We start from the raw sequence: 22,430 nt of genomic DNA on the forward strand, positions 1-22,430 counted from the left end.
CACTTCAATGGCTCCCAGAAAAAGGGTCTGTCTGGCTCAGATCAATATAATCACACTAACCCTATGTTTTATTGTGGTTTTAGTGCTTTATGGCGTTTGTGGTTTTCTATAGTAAACAGAATTGTAGTTTTAGTCCTATGTGAGCCTGTATTTATAAAGCTGGAACACAAGCAAAAGTGCATCTATTTACACTGCCATTTAGATGCTGGCAGATATGTTAAAGAACATGACTGTGCAGGACAAAAGAAATGCTGGGGGCCCCGATATTATGGCCACCCTAGACAGCACTGAATACAGATGAACTGCACTGCACCGTGCAGCAAAATGAGCTCTATTATTGAACAAAAATGTGAGAGCTTTCATTGGACCATATGTGCATAATGCACCACTAATACTCTGCTATATCATGAGTTCTCGCACTGTCAATATTAATTCAGACTAGGGGGTCTATTTACAACAGGAGACACCCCATTTTTCTAGCGTAAACTGGTGTACAGCTGCAAGCTTCATATTGCTAATAATGTTATAATCCATAGAAAATGCTTTATTTATTAAAGTAAATCTTTTATCTAATAAAAATTACAGCATAATTTTTTTCTGTTTTTTAAACATTTTATTTTGAAAATCAGGTCTGTGCATGTGTGAACCAGCAAAGCTGGTTTAGGTATTTGCAGTGGCACCCAGAAATGACTGGCAAAGCTGCCAGGCAGTATCACCGGGCAACTATCACTTAGCTGCGGAAATATTCTTATAGCAGATTGTGGCGATCACTCATTTTCTCTTGCTGCTGTAAGTGGCAATGGAAAATAATTGTTATCGCCACATGTGGAGTTTGTATGTTCTCCCCGTGTTTGCGTGGGTTTCATCCAAGGGGTCCGGTTTCCTCCCACACTCTAAAAACATACTGGTAGGTTAATTGGCTGCTATCAAAATTGACCCTAGTCTCTCTCCCTCTGTCTGTGTATGTGTTAGGAAATTTAGACTGTAAGCCCCAATGGGGCAGGGTCTGATGTGAGTGAGTTCTCTGTACAGCGCTGCAGAATCAGTGGCGCTATATAAATAAATGGTGAAGATGATGATGATATTGATAAATAGGTCTGTACTCTCTGTTACTCTCTCATGGCTACATCCCAGCAGTTGAGATATTTGGTACTCAAGAAAATTATGATCCAAACTGTTCTATCAATTTTGACGCCAATATTATTATGTTCACTTACTATTATCTGCCAATCACCAGCTTCTTCCGTGTCCACAATGCGTGCAAACATGAGTAAACACAATTGAAGGACTGAAAGAACACCAGGGGGTAAATGTATCAAGCTGAGAGTTTTCCAGCGGGTTTGAAAAGTGGAGATGTTGCCTATAGCAACCAATCAGATTCTAGCTGTCATTTTGTAGAATGTACTAAATAAATGATAGCTAGAATCTGATTGGTTTTTCAAACCCGTCGTAAAAAACTCTCAGCTTGATACATTTACCCCTAGGTGTCAGCTATAACATATGATGAATGCAGCAAGTCCACAATACAGCTAGCTTACAGCAACACTGACCATCTAATGTTTTGGATGTTAGTACGCTTACAACTAGCATTGCTGTAGTATAGTCAGTGTAATCCATCTAGTGATTTTGTTTTTATTTTATTGTGTATGCTAAACTTCCAAAATGATAGAGGTGCTCTGTGACTTTATGAGTTTACCCAGCCCATTCTCCTGTGCCATGCCAGTGTCCTGTAACAGTAAGCTCCATGGTCCTGCCCTGTTGTCTCCCTCTGTGTGTTCCTGTCTATTTACAGTCTGACTCAGACACTGAGGTCTCCCTGAAAGCAGAACCGGCCACGCAGCACTGACCACAGACCCCAAAACCTGGAAGGCACCCCAGATATGAAATGGTTCTGACCCTGGTGCCTCAGTGTCTGTCTTCATTACTCCACCCTCCCACATCTTTATCTGGATCCCACTCAATAAACCTCTCCATCCTGTTCCATAACTCTCAGACATTGCTGTCTCTCTTTTGGTCACTTTTATTTCACGGTTTCCTATTCAGTGCCCGCTCCTTCCCTTTTCTAACGAAGGATCTTGACACTCTTTACTTTATAATCTGATTCTCTATTTTTCGAGATATTAATACATAGCCAAATAAATAATGTAAATGGATTCAAGACAATTTAAAAATAAAAATATTAAATATTGTGAACAAACTTCGTATAGAAATGATATCATGTAAATTTTCAGAAAAAAGTTTTGGACTGGACTAATTTTTATTGAACATAATGAGAAACGGAAGCTAATCACTCATTGTAAGACTTACATAGTAATTACTGATGTGCTGAATCCGTATTTTAGGATTTGACCAAATAGAGATTTCTTTTCCTAAACAATTATTGAATTACCAAACTCGATTCTAACTCTGATTCGCATGACAAAATGAAGCCGGAGGTAATAAATGATCAAATTTTACACGCAAAAAAAGCAGGGTTCTCTTACCTCTCTGTCTATATGTATTACCCTGTATTGTCTTATTAATGTTTGTTCACAATTGTAAAGCACTATGGAATTTGCTGGCGTTATATAAATAAATGTTGATGATGATTCAGCCGAATTCCAAACTTAATGCTGGATGTTTTGCATCCTTATTTTTAACACCAAAGTGCCAACATGAATTAATTTTTCCAATTTGCACATTCCACTATTTAATACAATTGTGCAAACACAACAATTATAAAAAAAATCCAGTTATCGATTATAGGAAAAACAAAAGGCACTCCTCAGGAACAGAGCTGCATCCTAATAACTGTGTATACATGTCTCTCAATGTGTCTTTCATAGAGCATAGCTAATAGGCGTGTGATCCTTGAAATAAAATGTGACAAGTTGATTATCACAAATAAGTAGTTTTAGCATTATAACTTTAATTCCTTTGTAGTTTATAAAGTTTGCAGACTGCAAGGGATTAGGGACACCCAGTGGTGGTCGAGGGAACTGCTTGTTCTGTTGCAGGCTCCCACACTATGGAATGTGGCATGCTGCAGCTGGAGTTCGTGGTGGGCAATGCTGCCTTTAATATATTCACAGTCATATAACTATAACCACAATCTTCATATGTGTTGAGGAGGCAGTTCATTCTTATGCTCTTATGTGGTCGAAGGGCTGGGATTTAACCCATCCATTGCTAAGTGGTTTTGCAGAACAATTATTCACCATCCTTTAGCTGGTGAGATTGATATAATTACCCTTCACTGACTCTGTAAGCACGCTGCCGCAGACAATCAGAGAAACCCTAAAATAAACAGTCCTCCTCCTATTATTTCTCCTTCCTTCCTTCTCTTTCATCTCTTACACTGCAATAAAAACAATTCATAAATAATCCTGAAAAGATGGTAATTGTGTTATGTGATTTTCAATCTATTTGATCTGTGAGTATCGATTACTGTGTAATGTAGAGTCAGCCATCGTTTGGTGGCCTTTCCTGAACCTTTATCTGTGTATTTTTACTCGGTCTAACAGCCAGCAAGGGTAAGAAGCAGTACCAGCAGTACCAGTGCTACGTCATTTTATTTGTGAATTTCTTTTACACGGGAGTGTTATGAGGGCACCGCCGCGACTCTCTCATCTGCGTCCCGGCCGCCGCTATGGAGACCGGGACGTCACTCCAGGGGCCAGCCCGACCGTTGCCGTAGCAACGGTCGGACGCTAAGTAGCTCAGCGCCGCGTCCTGGCTCTATGGGGCAGCCTTGGCGTGTGCACAGTATGCGAGCAAGCCTGCGGGCTAATTAATTATTTAAACAGTGGCCAGTCTGACTGCAATTAGAGAGCTAGGCTCTCATTGGTTCTTTTCTGTATTTAAGGCAGGGAGGGCTAAGCCTCCCTGCCGGTTATAGCTTCCAGACTACTGTGTTGCTGCCTGCTGTTGTGCTGTCGGTGTTAAACCTCTGGACATTCGTTTGCAGTGTATGACCCCTGCCTGTACCTTGGATTTGTCTGTTTGCCTGTGCCCTTGACCTTCTGGCTTGAACCTTGGATACTGCTGATTTGCTGGTGACCCCGACCCCTGGCGTGTTTTCTGACTATTCTACCAAGCAAGTGACCCCTGACCTTGGCCTGTTCTCTGGATACGCTGTCTGCCATAACTCTCTGCTCCTGGGTTCTCCACAGCCGGTACACATCACACGACCCTCCGTTTGTCTGCAGCCAAGCCTGTCCCCACCACTAGGGGCAACAGTGAACACCAGACTTTCGGAGTAGATTCCGGGGGGTAAATGTATTAACATGCGGGTTCTTCAACACCCGCGAGTTCAGCGTCTTCGGCGATTAAATTTAAAGCGGCGCTGCATTGTAAAGGGAAACCCGAATGTTAATACATTTACCCCCGGGTGTTGTTGTACTGGCTGGAGGGGTTCCTAACAATGAGTAGCATAAAATTAACTGCAGTTCTGCTGTTTTGGGATTCTGGAATATTTTAAAGGAACGTTATATGTAAAATATTTCTTTTAATACAAATCTAAAGATGATATTTAAGCAGGATGACAATTTCAACTTCAACTTGTATCACGCTATATATAATCTTGTAACAACCAGAGCTTTATTAATAATACAACCTAACAGAGACAACATCGTATATTTAGCAGAAAATGTTATATTTATAAACTAGCTCCAATTCTGGAATTATATAGCCCCTTTATGTCTTGCAGTTACTTCAGTACACCTTCTTCTACACACAGTGGACCTCTTTTACATAGCGGACAGCAAATCAATTTGGTTTTACACTTATGCGTCTATATGGTCCGCCCAGTGCTCTTGAAGGTGCACATCTGCGTTGTGGTATCTGGCGTTTGCAAAGTAGAAGTGCAGATATGCTTATGGATACTGAGAAAAATCTAAATGGGGGCAATGTGGTTCATTTTAAACAGCACATCAAATTCCAACTTCCTACCAAGTTAGAATCACAATTTCATTAAATTAAATTTCACCTGTTAATAATGTGTCTTTGTATAGTAAAAATGGTTATGTGCTTTTCAGTAAACTAAGCAAAACCACTAAACATGCGCTTTCCCCACCCCTTTTTATTATTATTATTATTTCAATAATCTGATTATTTCAATAATCTCACGCCATAAAATAAATCTATTTTATTTTTCACTGCTCTGAAAAATAGGTGCGATGTTACTCCAATTGGTCAATGTAAACTTCTGCCATCTTGCCATGTAAACCAATGCACTTTGAGATCTAGGCGCACTAGCACAATTCAAGGCATATGTCATCACCAAAGAGGAGTTCATGCTGCACTTTGGCCATTTTACACTTTGTAAGTTAACTTAACTTAGTTAAGCCTGGTAGAATCATTTATTTTTGTGTGCTGATCCGATGTTCATAAGAGTAAATATCATGAATTTCCAAAGAACCAATAATGTCGGGAAGTGTCTGAGTAGACGCATTTGTACCTAGTTAATTCATTAGCTGTATTCCTGTGAATATTGGTTAACATCATTCTTACTGTAACAAAAAACCAGTTGGTCGGCCGCACAGGACATTCATTTGCTTTATTTATTATATGTATAAGCCATTTCTCATTGATTGTAAGTGCATGTAACATAAACTGTGTTCTCAACCATAGCTGTCATTAGCACTAGAGAAAAAGGCTACTTTTATGCCCCAGTAGCTGAAAGCAATAATATACCTCAAAACTGTCACAATTTAGGCAGGACAGTCCAGATTTGAAGGTGCTTTTTCCTTGATCCCGACCACAGACACCTTTGTCCTGTGGATTGGACAGTTGGGAGGTATGTTCACTGCTGCACTGCATAGCACAGGAGAGGTGAACAAGTGCCGCACACACATCTGCCTTTGGTGCCCACGGCAATCAATCAGTGTTTTGAGGAAGGTGGGGGGTGTTAAAGGGCAGCCTATCCGGTGGTGTGTCTGCGCCTCATCATGCCCATTGTGACATGATCATGTCCTCTTTTACGTGTGTCCCACTCTGCAAAGAGAGAGGTATGCAAAATGAAAATTACTAGAGGCACTGGCAAAATACAATACTATACATTTATCCAAAACACTATTACCATGAATAATGCACTTGGATTATAAGCATGTAGTTTGATAACAAAAGTCACTTGATGCATCTCTGTATGAATAGTAATCAAATAATCGGTTGTTACATCAACATCACCATTTATTTATATAGCGCTACTGATTCCGCAGCGTTGTACAGAGAACTCATTCACTTCAGTTCCTGCCCCATTGGAGCTTACAGTCTAAATTCCCTAACATACACACACACACAGACAGACAGATATAGACTAATAGACTAGGGTGAATTGTGATAGCAGCCAATTAACCTACTAGTATGTTTTAGAGTGTGGGAGGAAACCCGAGTACACGGAAGAAACCCACGCAAACACGGGGAGAACATACAAACTCCTCACAGATAAGGTCATGGTTGGGAATTGAACTCATGACCCAAGGCAGAAGTGCTAACCACTGAGCCACCGTGCTGTCCCTCATCATAATCTTATATCATAATACATAAACAAAAGGGACCTATGGAGCAAATTTGCACCTTGCAAACCATGTAGAACTGCAGGGGGGGCTGAAAATTTAAAATGTAAAAATGTGAGGACAGATTTAGAGTTGGGAGGGGTTGTCCTAGCTCAGCGGTGCAGTGTAAAATAAAGCTGCCCAGTAGTTGTTTGCTACATGCAAAAGCAGCCAGTATTTTCCATTCATGCAAAACAAATAAGTGCATGTGCACTCCTTGCATTGCACCATGGTTTGTCCAGGACCAAATTTGCTCCTTTTTTTTTGCTTTGCTCCTAATTCTAAATGAGGCCTAAGATGTGCAGGTTAAAGTAAATACTGCTTGCAAAAGCCTTGGTACTTCAGTACCAAAAATGGTACTGGACATAACAAGTTATCACTGTGACAAGAACTGACTGTCACGGTCGTCTGTATTTCTTGATCCGATTCGGGACCCTTGGGCCTAGCTGGAGCAGGACTGAAACAGAACCTAGAGGCCTGGATGATTTTGTAGAGTCCTCAGAGTAGCACAAGCAATAAAGGAGTATAAGGAGGACTGGAGTCTGTGCCTGAGCACTGATCTGGAATCTGGCGTTATACCTGACTGGAACTGTTCGTGGGAACTCAATCCTGGCTCCTGTAGCCAGGCACACGAGAATGGAACCCACTAATAAAAACTCAGATAGGAAACACACGGAAACTTAGAACAGAGCGAACTGGAATTAGAGACAGGGACTAGGAATTTAGAACCATAACACGGGATGGCGAACTCAGGACTGAGTGGCAGGCACAGACTTGGAACCCACAGACAGATACACAGAACTGGAAATAAGCCCTAGAGACTCAGAACCAGCCGTAGCAACAGAACAAGTGATAACGGTAAAGCCACTGGTACTGCAGAAAAGATACTGAATGGTGCAAAGTTCTTACTGAGGTAAGCACTCTTGCTAATGTAGGATATTGCAGGAAGATGAGCAGCTTGAAAGTCAAAGTACTTGCAGAATGATGAACTCCGGATAATGCAGGATGCTTGGAAGAATATATGCTCTTTAGAATGCAGGATACTTGCAAAGTGATATGTAGTTGGTAAAGCAGGATGTACACTGAAGACTCACTTTGTAAACACAGGGAGTCAGGAACAGTGCAGGAACAACTGGAACCTGGAGTCAAGAACTATCCTCAGAAGAGAAGTGTGTTGTTCTGGCAATGAACAGATCTCAGCAGCAGGTTTAAATAGGGTGTCCCAAACAACTATTGGCTGCACAGTTCATGTTATCACAGCTGCTGAATCTGGTTGGTCTGGAATGATCATCTGACTACATCCAAGATGGCCGTGCCCATGCAGCAGAACAAAGAGTATGTGTTTGTTTACAAATGGAGATGTGATGGACAGGAATGCTGCAGGTGACCAGGAGAGACCCAGGTAGCCGCAGGGGCAGGCTGGGCTGGGGGCATTCTGGCCGGTCCTATAGTGGGCTACCTTGGGCTGGGTCACTGGGTAACCTGCATTTTTTTCCTCTAAAATGTTCATAATAGGCTGCTGAGTCGAGTCTTGCCCCCCCCAGGCTAAAATTTGTCAGCCCTCCCCATGGTAGTCGTGATAGGACAGCGGCGGATGAGGTAAGTGCGGCTAAGACCCCAATGTGTGACAGTAGCCCCTCCCTTACTAGTGCCCACTGGACACTTAGATTGGAGCTTAGCTGGAAACCTGCAGCAAAATTTGTTGATGAGAGATGGAGCGTGAACATCAGAAGCTTTGATCCATAGCCCTTCCAGTCGACTATATATTGTAAGGTATAACATCGAAACCGAGAGTCCAAGATTTATTTTCTCTAAAGTTATCAATGCCTGTAGGAAGTGGATTAGAAATTGCCAAATTACCATTCTTGTACAAATCAGTATAAGTAAACAAATTAGCAACATATCATGGTCTTCTACACTTTTGTTAGTAGTACTGATGAAATGCCATAGAACACTGTGACACATTCAGCTATCTCTTACTATAAACCAGACATCCTATGCCTGAGTCATTAAGGAAAGTAAAGCAAAAAGAAGGAGTAACTTTGTACCTTGGCAAAACCATGTTGCATTGGAGGGGAGGTAAATTTAAAATGTGGGGATAAATTTATAGTTGGGGAAGGGCATGTCCTAGATCAACTTTTAATTTCAGTGTAAAAATAAAGCTCTCATTTACTTGTATGCTACATGTAAAAACAGTCAGTATTAACTTGTGTGGAAAATAGTAAACTAATTTGCACCCCTTGCATTGTAACATGGTTTGTCCCTGGAGAAAATGTACTTCTTTTTTTGCCTTACTTTTCTTAATGAATCAGGCCCCCTATGGCTATATCCTACACTATGAGAATGCACTGTGTTTTAACCCAAAAATATTAAAACTTAGGACTGTCTAAAGCTGCTAGCTATAGATCATAGTGTTCTTACATTGTGTGCTAGAATTGTGTTATTATTATTTTGTGTTAAGCAAAATAATCTGAAATATTGATTAAATTAAGAGTATATTACACAAGGTGACTCATTAGAGTTGGACGCATATGCGCTTGAACGTAGGTAGAAAACTACGCATGCAACTAAAAGCGCGTACAAATGTGAATATTTTAATTCAGAGACATCTCAAAATGTTTCCAGCGCAAAAACAGTAGCATTTGCTCCAGGCGGACATCAAATGTAAAAAATGTGTATTAAGAATCAAATTACCATTTAATTTCCAGAAGTTTATACATATATGCATTTCATGTAACAACCCTCATGACTTTTATGGTGGTGGAACGCTTTGATGAGTTACTTCCAATATCTATATAATTTATACTAAATTGTGCATTATCACTAATGGGCAATGTTGTGTGCTTCGGGGAAATTAAGTGGATGTGTGAGTACTAACTCTTTCTCTTAAAGGACTGCTTGGTGTTAGGAAACAGAATTAAATATGGTATATGACTGATTGATTGTCCTCTTTGCCTACTGCTCCTTTAATGCAGACAGACGCCAATGTAGGGAGCAGGAGGTGCAGTGTATGAGAAAGAGGGGGGAGGCCTCATTAACCCCTCACAAGCAGCCATCCCTGTGGCCTGCTCTCTGCCTTACCACTACTTTAATGAGCCTCCTGGCCACAGACTCAATCAAAGCCATATGACGGCTCCGTAAGAAGGGGGAAACCGACCCACAAGATAATTCAAGTGTGCCTACCCCCCTTCTCCAAGCTGTAACCCTGGTGCCGGCTTTACTCATGTGGCTCAGGGACGCCTGGGAGAGGAGCCTGCAATTAGATTGAGTTCTGAGTGCTGTGGTCAGGCTATAAGAGGGGAGATATTTGCTTCTGTTTGCATATCCTTTGGCTCCCTTATATGGCAATAAGGCACTTCCCAGTGTTATCGGCCCCATGCATGTTTCTGTATGCTTTCCCGTTTAGATTGTAAGCTCTCCAGAGCAGGGAATTCCTCGTGGTACTGTTACGCAAATTTGCATTATGCATTACCCTCCTTGTCTGTGACCTTGTAATCTTGTAAGACCTTTAATTTATTCATGGTCCTATATAAATATATATACATGCACAATTAGCATATAGCCCCAAATTTCCATTTACACCTGAATAAAGAAGTATCTCTATTAACAAATATATTGTATTATATTTGTTTTACAATAGTATCAGGTACACAGCCAGCATGTGCCTTGTTTGGGCAAAGGAAGCTGGATTTAGATATATTTACAGTTATAATTTTTCCCTGCTTTTCATTTAATGAAGGTTTTGTTTCCATCTCTGGCCTAGAAGAACTGTAATACCCTATTCAGAAGAGCAGGGTATCAATGGTATCCATCCCCACCAGTTTCCCAGGGACACAAGAGAGTAACTAACTATAGACATAGAATCTATGCAACTGCCATGGATTGTCCCAGAGGAAAAACTGTACAAACTTAACGACACAGTTAGTATGGCTTCAGAACAAATGTATGCAGACATTTATATGATGTGGAAAATATTGAGGAAAATGGGGGGACTTCAATTCAATACAAGGTCCCGTCAGAGCTTCGCACAAGGCGTCTGTGGAGTGTTTCAGCAGCACAACATCACTGGTATTTGCTTACTGTGATACCCAGGAGTGTGTGCAGATGCACATCATGCAAGGCTCTTATTGAGCCAACATATGGTTGGTATGATATTATGATGGTGTATTGGGAACCACATCACAATTTTGCTATGGGACCCAGACATTTCTAGTTACGTCCCTGCTGAAGCCTCAGTTTTAATATTTGTCCCTGTTTGCCACTATTATGAATTGTCATAGTCCAGTATGGTGTTTTTTTCTTGATTATTGCTGCAATTGGTGAGTACACTAGTTGTATTCTAGTAATGTAAAGGTTACACAATACAGCACATACCATAAGAGTACCGGATATATCTACGAACATTAGGATAAATTAGTTTTTTCCTCGAGTTTCCATTTTACTTTAATGTACAGATGTATTATTTAAAGTCCACCATGTGTAGACATTTTACATGCTGGACTAAACCATTTAACACAATAAACCACCATGTTCAATTACAATTTGTCCTCTGTTTATTTTCCTTACTTTAGTTAAGGTTTATTGTATTATTTCCATAATTTTTCATTTTCTCAGATAGCGAAGTCTTTTTGACATGATCATAAATACTATCATAACATAGTATAATATAATAATCATGTGATGTAATGTATAAACTCCTGTAAATTATATATATATATATATATATATATATATATATATATATACATACTTATAATGAGTGAGTTCTGGTGTCATCATTTTACTTTACATTAGGAGTATGTATGTAATATAAGGAACTCTGTGTAAATTATTACATATATTATAAGTCATCTCAGAGATCCATATCATGTATAAATATATATACATTTGCAATATATATCGTAGTTGCCTCTTCCACAGAATGTATGGGAGATTCCCAAATTTGTAGGTGTTCTCCTGGACTCCCCTGAGGGCAGCGCAGCCTCATGCATCCTGCATTCTTCCCAAGTTAAGTGGTTGTGGGAGGGGCTTAATGCCACAATTCACAGCAAAGTGATGATAGATTGATAGATACTGGCAAAATTACCGAGCTAAAGATGGATGGAGCCTGTGAAGTGGGTTGGGCTTAGGTAGTTGATGTAAGTATGTACTGCAGACACCTATAGCACTGAAAAAGGAGCTTACACAGGCACATGAGTAGTTTTGAATAGATTGTTAAAACCGGTGCAGGCAATGTATCTTACCCCCAGGGCTATATTTTAAGTTGGTGCTGCTATAGACATTATGGGGTATGTTTACTAAATGGCGGGATTGAAAAAGGGGAGATGTTGCCTATAGCAACCAATCAGATTCTAGATGTCATTTATTTAGTGCATTCTACAAAGAATCTGATTGGTTGCTATAGGCAACATCACTTCTTCAAACCCGCAGTTTAGTAAATCTAGCCCTATGAGTGAAAACCCCAAAAGTTAGCAATCACGGACACCATATACTTTTTACACGCTAGTGAGCACCTCCTCCATTATTCTTACCTTGAAATGAGTTGTTAGTAAATGGCAAGAGGCAAAAAAAATATTAAAAGATATAAAAAAATAAAACAAATAAACTAATATAAAGTAATTATGATATTCACTCTAAGCTGTGCTGCCCTAGGCACATTACTAGTATGCGTATTTGGTAAGTACAATCCTGCTTATCTCATAGATGAGACATTCCATTGAGGGAAAGCTGGTATGTATCGCAGGCATAAAGATTCAGTTTGCAATCGGAAATCAGATGCAGAAATATGTGTTTTTTTCCAGACTCACAGCTCAGCTTGTTTTACAGAGTTGTACAATTTTCCTGGTGTGGAATGAGTTAAGGATGCTCATGTGGCTAAGCAAGATCCCTGTAGGTGCAGAGTCTCTGTTTAGCTGTCTGTCTGCATCCATCTCTCTTCTCTTCCTCCCAATTCTGACCACACACCAGAAGACATCATAAAAAATTACTTTAAATATAGCCACCTCTCTCAGCCTTGTTATTTATAGTACATGGGCCTGGAAATGAGATAATTACATGAAACGATCCACTCTGGTCAGTGGGAACATCAGGCTTCCTCCCAGCCACCCGCTGGCCAAATCCAGGCCTCTAATTAGCCTGACGGCGGCTGCCCCATGGCAGAATAGATTGCCAGTGGCCAGGATAGGCAGATCCTGAATGAACTGGGTACATGGGAAGTGAACTACTGGTACATGGACAATATTCCTCTGAAATCGTTTAAAGATGCAATCATATATGGTAAAACAATAAAAACACAGTACGGAATAAATAACAAGGAAAATATAACAGTGTATCAATATGGAATTCTCAAATAAATCCACTTCTTATACCAGGTGGACTGTACTATATTGTCATAAATGTCCATCAATGTTTTGAAAACATAATGCTTCACAGCAGACTTAAGAAATCTGTGGCTCTCAAGATGTGGCCAACAGAGTAGTACATTCACTATACAGTTACAATTTTATGTTGCAAAACATACATTTTATATACAGTATACGTATGCTTATAAAATTATACCGAATGGAATCACGAACTGTGATAAAATAATTGCATAAAGTCAAAATCAATCTATATAGCAAATATTTCAGCCACCAAGCCACTGAAACAAGAAGGAAAAATGGATTCCAAACATAAAACTATGGGCCTGATTTAGAGTTAGACGTAGATACACTTTACCATGCTGTACATGCGCAAAAAAATGTTGGAATTTACAGGTAAATGTAACTTGCTCTCGTGGCCTCACCTTCCTTACAGTAAGTACATGCATTAGTTTGCATCTCCAGGTATGACTTTTAAGAGGTGTATCCATTAAACATCCCTAGGACCTAGTGTCCTCCAGAAAAAACAACAGCCAACTCCAGGCTTGGCTGGTCACAAGGAGACTCACAGTGTGGGGTTCTCCTGCCATATGTGAACTAGTCCGCTCAGTCTGAGACTGTAGCCCCTAGTGGAATCAAGTCTATAAAAAAATTCCTGGTAGGTCTTCCGCACTCCTGAGAGAGCAGGCCATTCTCCCGCATCCTGCCCACTTCCTAGTGAAATGTGCAGGATGGGAGCCTCCATGACGCGATATGTGGTAAATCCTTTTTGCCCCAAAATTACTCTTTTGCGTAGCTGCATCACAGGAGCAGGGCTAAAATGAAGCGATTTACTGCCCCATGCCCCCCTCACACTTCACCTCCACTCCAGGATCTCCCAGAGGGAAAGAGTAAAAGTTGGTTAGTATGGTCAATACCCACCCAACCAATCAGAGCAGCTAGAGTGGAGATAGCAGCTCCAATTGTCTCAGCGCATATTGACCCTTAAGTGTAGAATTAGTAGTAGTAGTAGTGGTAAAGTACAATAGTGTTATTTTGTTCTTTTTGCAGCTCCATTAGGAGCAAGTTGTGTCCACCTATTGCATTTTGGTTTTTTTATTTTCCATTACCTATTTCCGTTACCCTGGCACTAAGTGCACCACTAATCAGCACAGGCTGGTTGGTACTAGCGTGGGGGGACGCCAAATTTTTGTGGGCCAAATTCCACTAGGGGCTTTAATCCCACACTGAATGGGCTGGTTCATATTATGACACGGGGACCCCATGGTGCAGATCTCTCTGTTATATAAGGACCAGCCTACCGTATCAAAGCCTGAACCCAATAAACAGTTTTGTAGGAAGACACGCTCATTCTCACTCTGCTATAGCGGTAACCAGCCCAGGCAATAGCCATGTCCATATGTGACCAATTCAGTCCTGCAGAATATGCTGCCAATTTATAAATAAAATAAAAAAAATCTAAATAAACTAATAACATGAACAGATGACAAAAATTCTTAATCCTTAGCAAAATAATCAACTATTCATACTGTAACTGCATAGTAAAAAAACAAATATATAGCTGTTGCTGAACTATAGCACTCAAGCATGAATTACCTGTCTCTGGAGTTGTGGACCATACAGTCAGCTCTACCATGATGCAAATAATCTTTTATTCTGCAAAATAAAACATATAAGGCAGGGGGAACTTCCATTCTTTTCTAAATTTTATATTCCCCAATTCTTAATAAGATAATTTACAAACAGGTTATTAACCTATCTTCTGTTGCTCAAAATAATTCAACTTAAGGGAGTAGCTAATTTTTCAAAAATCCTCACTTTCTAACCTGGCCCCTGTCACAGATTTAGGGTATTTGCTTACTGATTTTTGCACTACTCACCCAAGAGGTGCGGAGTCTAACGTGTTCCTGGTTTTCACCAGGGACCCCCGCAAGGAAGTGTGGTCTTAGCTGCGGGAACACGCAGGTCGCGGTCCTCTAAGGGAGTAATCAGTGAAGCAGTAGATGAAAGCGGTGTCGTACAGGCCCAGTCCAAACCGTGAATTCAGGAGATGTCCAAGGGGAAGTTCAAAGCCGTAGTCAGGAAAGCCGGGTCGAGGTCAGAAGCACAGGAGGAAGAGTCAAATATCAAGCCGAGGTCAAGTTCACAGGGAGCACAGAACAGGGGTAGTAAGTAACAAGCCGGGTAATACACAGGAAGCGCTGGAAACGGTACACAGGAACGCTGGAGCTAGGATGAGACCTAATACTCTGGCACTCTCCATGTGCCAGAGTGAGGCTTTTATACAGGTGCAGTCCAATCACTGGCGGGGTGACGCTAAACACCACCGCCGGAGTTACTAGGAAGCGTTCCGTTGCCTAGCAACGGAACGCGCGACCGCTGACCCGGAAGTACGCCTGGCAACCGAGCGCTCTGTCACAGAAGCAGACGTCTGTCTCTGTGCGGCAGGCATAGCACGGAGACGGCGTCTGACAGCCCCATGAGGCACTTCTCTGGACCCCACTGTCTCTGTTACCTAAAGCTGACTTCACAGAAACAGGGAGAGTGTGTCCATGCTTTTTCTATAGACCTCAAAATAAGGTCCTTCTACCAAGTGGGTGTGACTACCCTATTTATAGATGGGGAGGTGGGGGGGGCTTGGACAGGTTATTGTTATTGAGAGGGGTGGTACTAGAATAGTGAACTTCCCCTATAATATTTTATCTGCAGCACCAATGTATTGCAGAGTGCAACAATATTGTTTCAACAAATTTAGTAGTTGTGGCTGCTTGCCTTGTGGTATCATAGCGAATATGGACGAATTAGTATCAGCTCATACTGATATTTCCAACAAATAAGTAGAAATGAACTTAACACTAATTTAAATATATATAGCAAGGGTTCTGTAATAAGCACTCCAAAATACTGAATCCGCAAGTTTGATGGCAGCTACTTCAGCTCAATCACCCCAACCAGTAAGGGAGAAATCTAGAGATAAAGAAACAATAGAGCCAAAAATCTCAAATGTAAACTGTGTACAAATGGCAAATTAAACAGGGCTTATCTGTATAAACTATTAAAAACAAGCACAACCGGGCGCTAATGCGACCTATAAGGTGAGTACCAGCAGCTTTAGATGGGCTACAGACCCATAAGGTAGATATACAAAAAGAAAAAATGGTAAAGCGCTAGGTAAAACACACAGTATAGATTTAATAACAATAATATGCACAATTACATACACAGTGGTTATGGCCGTAAACACCCCCACAGGGCATATATATAAAAAAGCATTCACTGCATAAATATAAAACAACAAATACACCTTATTCCGGGTATCAATTGAAATTTAAGCGCTGGTGAATAGATACAGTCTTAACACATTTGTATCACCTCTGTATTCTTAGCATAATGTGTGAAAGAGGTAATGTGTTACTATAGGTATGCTGAATCACATAGATGTTGAGATGACAACCGCCTCGCGGTAGGGACAAGACCCTTAAATATTTTATCAGCTGAAAATGAAGCCAATCGAGATGTCTCATGGAATTCAACCAGAATGTACAGCCGAAAGGTAGTTACAGTTTCCTGCAAACAATTATCTTCTGATAGTGTATTGTATTAGCGTGATCAACTGTTCATGAGTATGTACACGCACCGCTATGCATGCATTTGGTAGCTGTATTAAAGAGCCGATCCGCATGGATTCAAATCACATCCACTAAATAGCACAACTCCGTCTGCTGTGCAGTTCGAAAGTGTCAGTATAAAATCCCGTGAATACCATATAGAATGAACACAGTACCTTGCAACGATGTTTATCTGTATAAAATTCTCACTTATCCCTCTTCAGTCTGCTTGAGTGATATCACTTAAACTCAAATCCAATGTGGAATGGAGATAGACCTGAGGAAAAACAATAACAAGCGACAACAAGTGGCCGAACATGTGTGGAATAGTCTAAAAAACATGGGGGTCTCTTGCACACTGTATCCATTCATTGCATAGAATGTCTACTTGTCAAACTTCCTGTGGTGTCACTTCCAGACTGGACTCGGCGTGGAGTTCCAAAGTGAGACTGTTCTCAGCATCCATTTATGGACCAGATAAGCGATATTACCTTCAATTTATTGTAATGGATTTTAACCATTGGTGTAATAAACGTTTATTAGACTATTCCACACATGTGTGGCCACTAGTTGTGGCTTGTTATTGTTTTTCCTCAAGTCTATTCTCCGCTCACTAATCTAGTAAGTAAATAATGTACATACATGATCTAGTAGAAGAGTGAAGAAGACCATCACCACCTCTTACCCTGCTTCTGCTGGCTGCTTATTGGAAAAGCATTGGGTGTTGTTAAATGGGGGAGACCAGGAGGGTGTGAGCGGTAGGTCAGAACAAAAAAAGTGGTATAGTGCAGCTTGCCAAACTAAAACAGTTTTAGGAAACAGACCTATAATCTTTAGCTAAAATAAACTTTGGGATTGATTTAACTATGTCACAAAATACTCCGAAGAAAATGAATTCCAAGTTCCAGCCAAGATTTGCACTGGCCGACCAGATGTGCAGAGTCTAATGAGCCCCCCGGTTTTCGCAAAGACCCGCCTCAAGCCGGGATGGGCTTCGTTGCCAAAAACTCACAGCTCACAGTTCTCTGGACTGCCCTTTGGCACAACATGGAGATGTAGCTGAGGTAGTCATCACATAATGGATAGTTAGGCAAGCTAGAACTGGTACACTGAGAGGTCAAGAAGTACAATGTTGAAATCCAGGGAAAGGTCGGACAAGGTGGGAACTTGTACACAGACGATCAGCGAAGTATCAGGATCCAAAGGGAGGTCACTGGAATAAGCCAAGGTACAAACACTAGATAATAGCCAAGATGAACAGCCAGATGTGAGATAGAAACCTGTTGCTCTGACACTGCTGCAGAGTCAGAGCAGGTTTAAATACACAAGAGATTCAAAAAGACCACCTCTAGGGGCGGTCAGATGACCGCGGGTAAACAGTCAAAAGTGTTGTGCGCCCGCTGTCAGAGCAGGTGTGATTGGAAGACCATGCTGGATCAGGGAAAAAGTGCAGCATGATAGTACCCCCCCCCCCTCCCCCTTCAAAGGGGTGGACACTAGGCACCCTAGAAAGATTTATCAGGAAATCTTTTATAGAAGAGTTTACATAGCATCAACAATTTTGACCCAAGAGCGTTCCTCAGGACCATAACCTTTCCAATCTACAAGAACATGCAGAGTACCACTAGAGATGCGAGAATCAAGGATTTGTTCAATCTCATACTCTTGCTGATCTTGAACCAGAACAGGTGGTGGTTTGTGACAAACAGAAGCAAGGGATACATTAGGCACCCATAAAGAAGGAGGTTGATCCAATCTAAATACTACTGGATTGATGGTCTCTTAAATCTTGAAGGGACCAACTAATCTCTCATCCTGGGGATAGCTTCATACTTTGCAACCATAGACGAAGATTGCGGGTTTACAACCAGACTTTGTCTCCAGGTTCCAATTTGGGCACAGAGCGTCTCTTTTTATCTGTGCCATCCTTGTAACGAGAAAATGTTTTGATCAAGTCTCCTATTACTTGAGTCCAAATAGTTGCAAAGTCGGGAAGAAGAGAGTTCACTGCTGGTACTTCGCAGGGTGGAAGATTGGTCAAGGTGGGTAATTTAGGATGGTAACCATAAAGTATAAAGAATGGAGAGTTGGAAATTGCTTCATGGAAATGGTTATTATGAGCGAACTCAGCTCAGGGGAGAAATTCAACCCAATTGTCTTGATCGGCCGTAATATATTTATATGTACACCAAAACGTTTCAAGTTCCTGTACCTTGTATTGCCTGAACAGCAATGTGTGAGCAAGATGAACTTGTCTCCAGGGAGCTACTGTATTACTTGGATACTCTGATCTCTTTGTGCATCAGAATTAACCTCCACTTTAGCGAACGTACTCAGGAAAGGACCTCAGCAAGAGACATCGCTCCCATTCTAGCTCCTCATTTCCAGAATCCAGTCTCTCTCCTGGTGGAGCCAATGCAAAGTGGTTGCTCTCGCTTGTCTCCTGTGGAACGGGAGAGAAGTTTTAAACAAAAGCTCTGTCTCTATTGCGATGATCTTGGACACCTCTTAAATTCTTGCCCTAAGAGACTGGGAAACACCCCCTGTTAGTCAGTAAGAGGGAGGCCGCCCTAGGAGATCTCACGTCCATTCCCTGTTCATCCCCTAATGCTGAGTTTTTGATGTCAGTCGTGCCGGACGCTCCTAATGGGCCTTATTTGACTTCAGCTTTTGTGGATTCTGGCTTTGCTGGAAACTTTATCTCGGCCGCTTTTGCATCACAACTCCATCTGCCCATCCTGACATTGTCACATTAGATTTTGCTTACCTCTGTGGATGGTAAGCATGTCAGCAATGGTTCCAGTTTCAATGTCACCTCTCCCATTCAGCTATCGGTAGAAGTTTTGGATCAAGAGTGGATCCAGTTTCTAATTTTGCCCCAATCTGTTAAATCTCTCATATTGGGTTTACCATGGGTTCAAATCCATAACCCCCAGCGTTGTCTCACCCCGATACATCCTGTGGAACCTAATACCACTTACCACTTCATCTCTCCCGAGCCCACACTACCCAAGCCCACACTACGTATCCTTCTGAGATGTCTTCAGCAAAACGAATCCTCACCATCCATGGGACTGGTTTATAGTTTTGATACCTGCCAAACAAATTCCCAGAGGAAGAGTTTATCCTCTTTCACTCCCCGAGACCAGGCCAATGTCTCAATATATTATCGAGAACCTTCAGCACGGGTTCATCAGGAAATCCACTTCTCCTGCTGGAGCAGGATTCTTCTTTGTGAAGAAGAAAGATGGATTACTATGTCCCTACATTGACTACCACCTGTTGAAAAAGATTACTATAAAAAAATTTTACATTGGGGGTGTGGCTAAAGAGAGAAAGGGAAGGTAACAAGTGCTCCCTCTCCTGTGCATTACGGGATATGGGCTCCACTCAGGAGGAGGAGGAGGTTGTGTAATTCACCTGGGGGCTTCATCTCTCTGTCTCGCTTACCCCCCTGACCGCGACCCGTACATGTGGCGCTCCACGAGGATGACTGAGCTTGTGCTGACAGCTGGGGGGTGCATGCACCCTCCGCTCCTCATGCTCCCGCCCTCTTCAAGCTCCAACATGGTGGAGGTTGGCTCCGGCACCCTTGGTAGTTGCCCCGCCAGCCACCAATCCTGTGGGAGCATGGCCGGATTTTGCTGTGGTGTGTTCGGTATTGGACCGCTGTGGTGCTGTGCTGGACCTGCCTGAACTCACGTTCCCGGAGCTAGAAGAGGTACTGGAGGAGAGCGGAGCAGTGTCAACAGCATTAGTTGAGCTCCACTTTAGTTTAGTTTAGGAGGAAAATTAGAAAGTCAGTCACACTTGACAGATGGGAAAATAATTAATCAAGATCTGCCAGGACTACAACAGCACATGGGCCTGGGAGATGGAGAAGAAGGGGTACTAGGAGATGAGCTTGGAGTGTAAAGTGGGACTACTCAGGGACCAGGAATGAGCTGGCAGAAACCCTGGTACTTCTGAAAGCACAAATAGACCCTGCGATGGAGAAATCTGAGCCACAGGAAAGTTCACCTTGTGAAAGTCCCAATTCAGAGGACGAAGACATCAAGAAATAAGCAAATGGAGAGAAGCCTGCAGATGATAATGATACAATAGAGAAGCCAGACATGGTAGAAACGCCCTCAAGCACTTGTCCAGCAGAAAATGGCAATAGCTTTAAAACGGATGATGAGAAACCTTTAAAAACCTGCAGTGAAATAAAAAATCAACCTCCCTCAGATGTAAAGGAAGAGAAACAAACTGCCAAATAAGAAAATGGCTCCTTCAAGGAGAATGTAAAGCCAGCAATAGCAGAGATTAAAGATGAAAAAGGAATCAAAAGGTACCTCTGATAAGACCCTTCCACCGCCAGAGCCAAAACGCTCAGAGATTTCAGTCACTGTCAAACGCACTGAAGAACATGTAGAATAATCTATAGAGGACACCAGGAAAATGAAGACTGACCAGCAGGCTATGATTTCATGGAAAAAATGGGAGCTCAAGCTGACGGATGCTTTTGACAGCCAAGTTAAAGCATCTCTTTGCAAGTCCAAGACCTCCACAAAAGAGCTGCTACAAAAGTAGAAGATGGAAATACAAACACTGCTGTAGGGCCCTGCACTACCGCTGATGGGAAGCAGCTGGAGAATGGTGATTTGAACAGTGACAAAACAACACACAAAGCAAAAGTGGATCATTGTCACGGGCACTAGGAGTCTTTACCCAGGGATCACCAGATCTTAGGCTTACCAGAGCAATGTAGATGGTAATAGGGTACTCTGGTAGCTGGGTGATCACGGAACATGAAATGATGACCGATGAGATGCTCAGGAAAGTCTATGACTAGCAACACTGGTAATACTGAGGTAATGATACACAAGGAACTGTATGGACAAGGACACGTGAAGGTAGTCAGTGGTCTGCGATAGCAAGTTGTACCACTGCTATAGTGAGGAGGAATGTCCAACAGAAACAAGGAGGTGATGAGAGTCAGCGGTCTGCGGGTAGCAAGTTGTACCGCTGTCTGAGTGAAGGAATGGAATCCAAGTGGAGGTATCCAGGTAGTCAGTGGTCTGCGGTAGCAAGTTGTACCACTGCTATGTGAGAGGATAATGGAACAGGTGATACCGGAAACAGGGATCAGTGGTCTGACATCAGCAAGTTGTACCACTGCATATATATGTGAGGAGGTGCACGGGGGAAGACTGCAACACAGGATATACACAGGCACCTTATACACGATCCACAGTAATATGCACAATATAGGTATATATATATGTAAATGACTGATCAGGTCTGCAATCTAGAAAGTCTCTTGAAGTAGTCCAGCACAATGATAACACAGTCAATGATGGCAATAGACTCAGCGGATAGCAGACTCCAGAGAGAACCAAACACAGTCCAGCAAGATATGCAATACACAGCACAGTCAATGAGAAGTATGCATACCGTGGTTCAGCAGTAGCAGTCAGATGGGATTGCAGCGGTACCTGAGCGGCTGGAGGCCGACTGGATAGGAAGTCCCTGGATAGGAGAAGCAGCGGTCTAGCAGGTGCAGCGCACAGGTGAGTAGACCGACAGGGACACGAATCCACAGGAGTCAGCAACACGTGGAACTGGACTCATAGGAAACCCAGGAGAATGGAGATGATCCAGCAGAGGGTAGTAGAAGAGATACAAATCCAATGCTGACAGGAGGGTAGAGGCCAGTGGAACACGTGAAGGCGTGGAGAGTGGATCAGCAGGAGATGGACGATAGCGCTGACCACAGCGGCAGGACTCAGCGGCACACGGAGGTAACCAGTAGCAACCACAGGAACCAACAGCGATGGGAAACAGGAGTGCAGCGCAGGGCAGGAGCTGTAGATCACGAAGTGTAGCAGATGGTAATGAAAAGCGGCAGTCTCGAGGAAGTCACAGCAAAGATGAGATGAGAGTGTAGT

The 22,430-nt window shown here is 42.1% G+C and overlaps 1 pseudogene; it reads left to right on the top strand.

Moving 5' to 3' along the window:
* Window positions 1-22,430, top strand: part of LOC142139824 (remodeling and spacing factor 1-like) — a 63,823-nt pseudogene that overhangs the window by 24,112 nt on the left and 17,281 nt on the right.

The sequence above is a fragment of the Mixophyes fleayi genome, chromosome 2 (assembly GCF_038048845.1).
Source record: "Mixophyes fleayi isolate aMixFle1 chromosome 2, aMixFle1.hap1, whole genome shotgun sequence".
In the NCBI taxonomy this organism is placed as follows: domain Eukaryota; kingdom Metazoa; phylum Chordata; class Amphibia; order Anura; family Limnodynastidae; genus Mixophyes; species Mixophyes fleayi.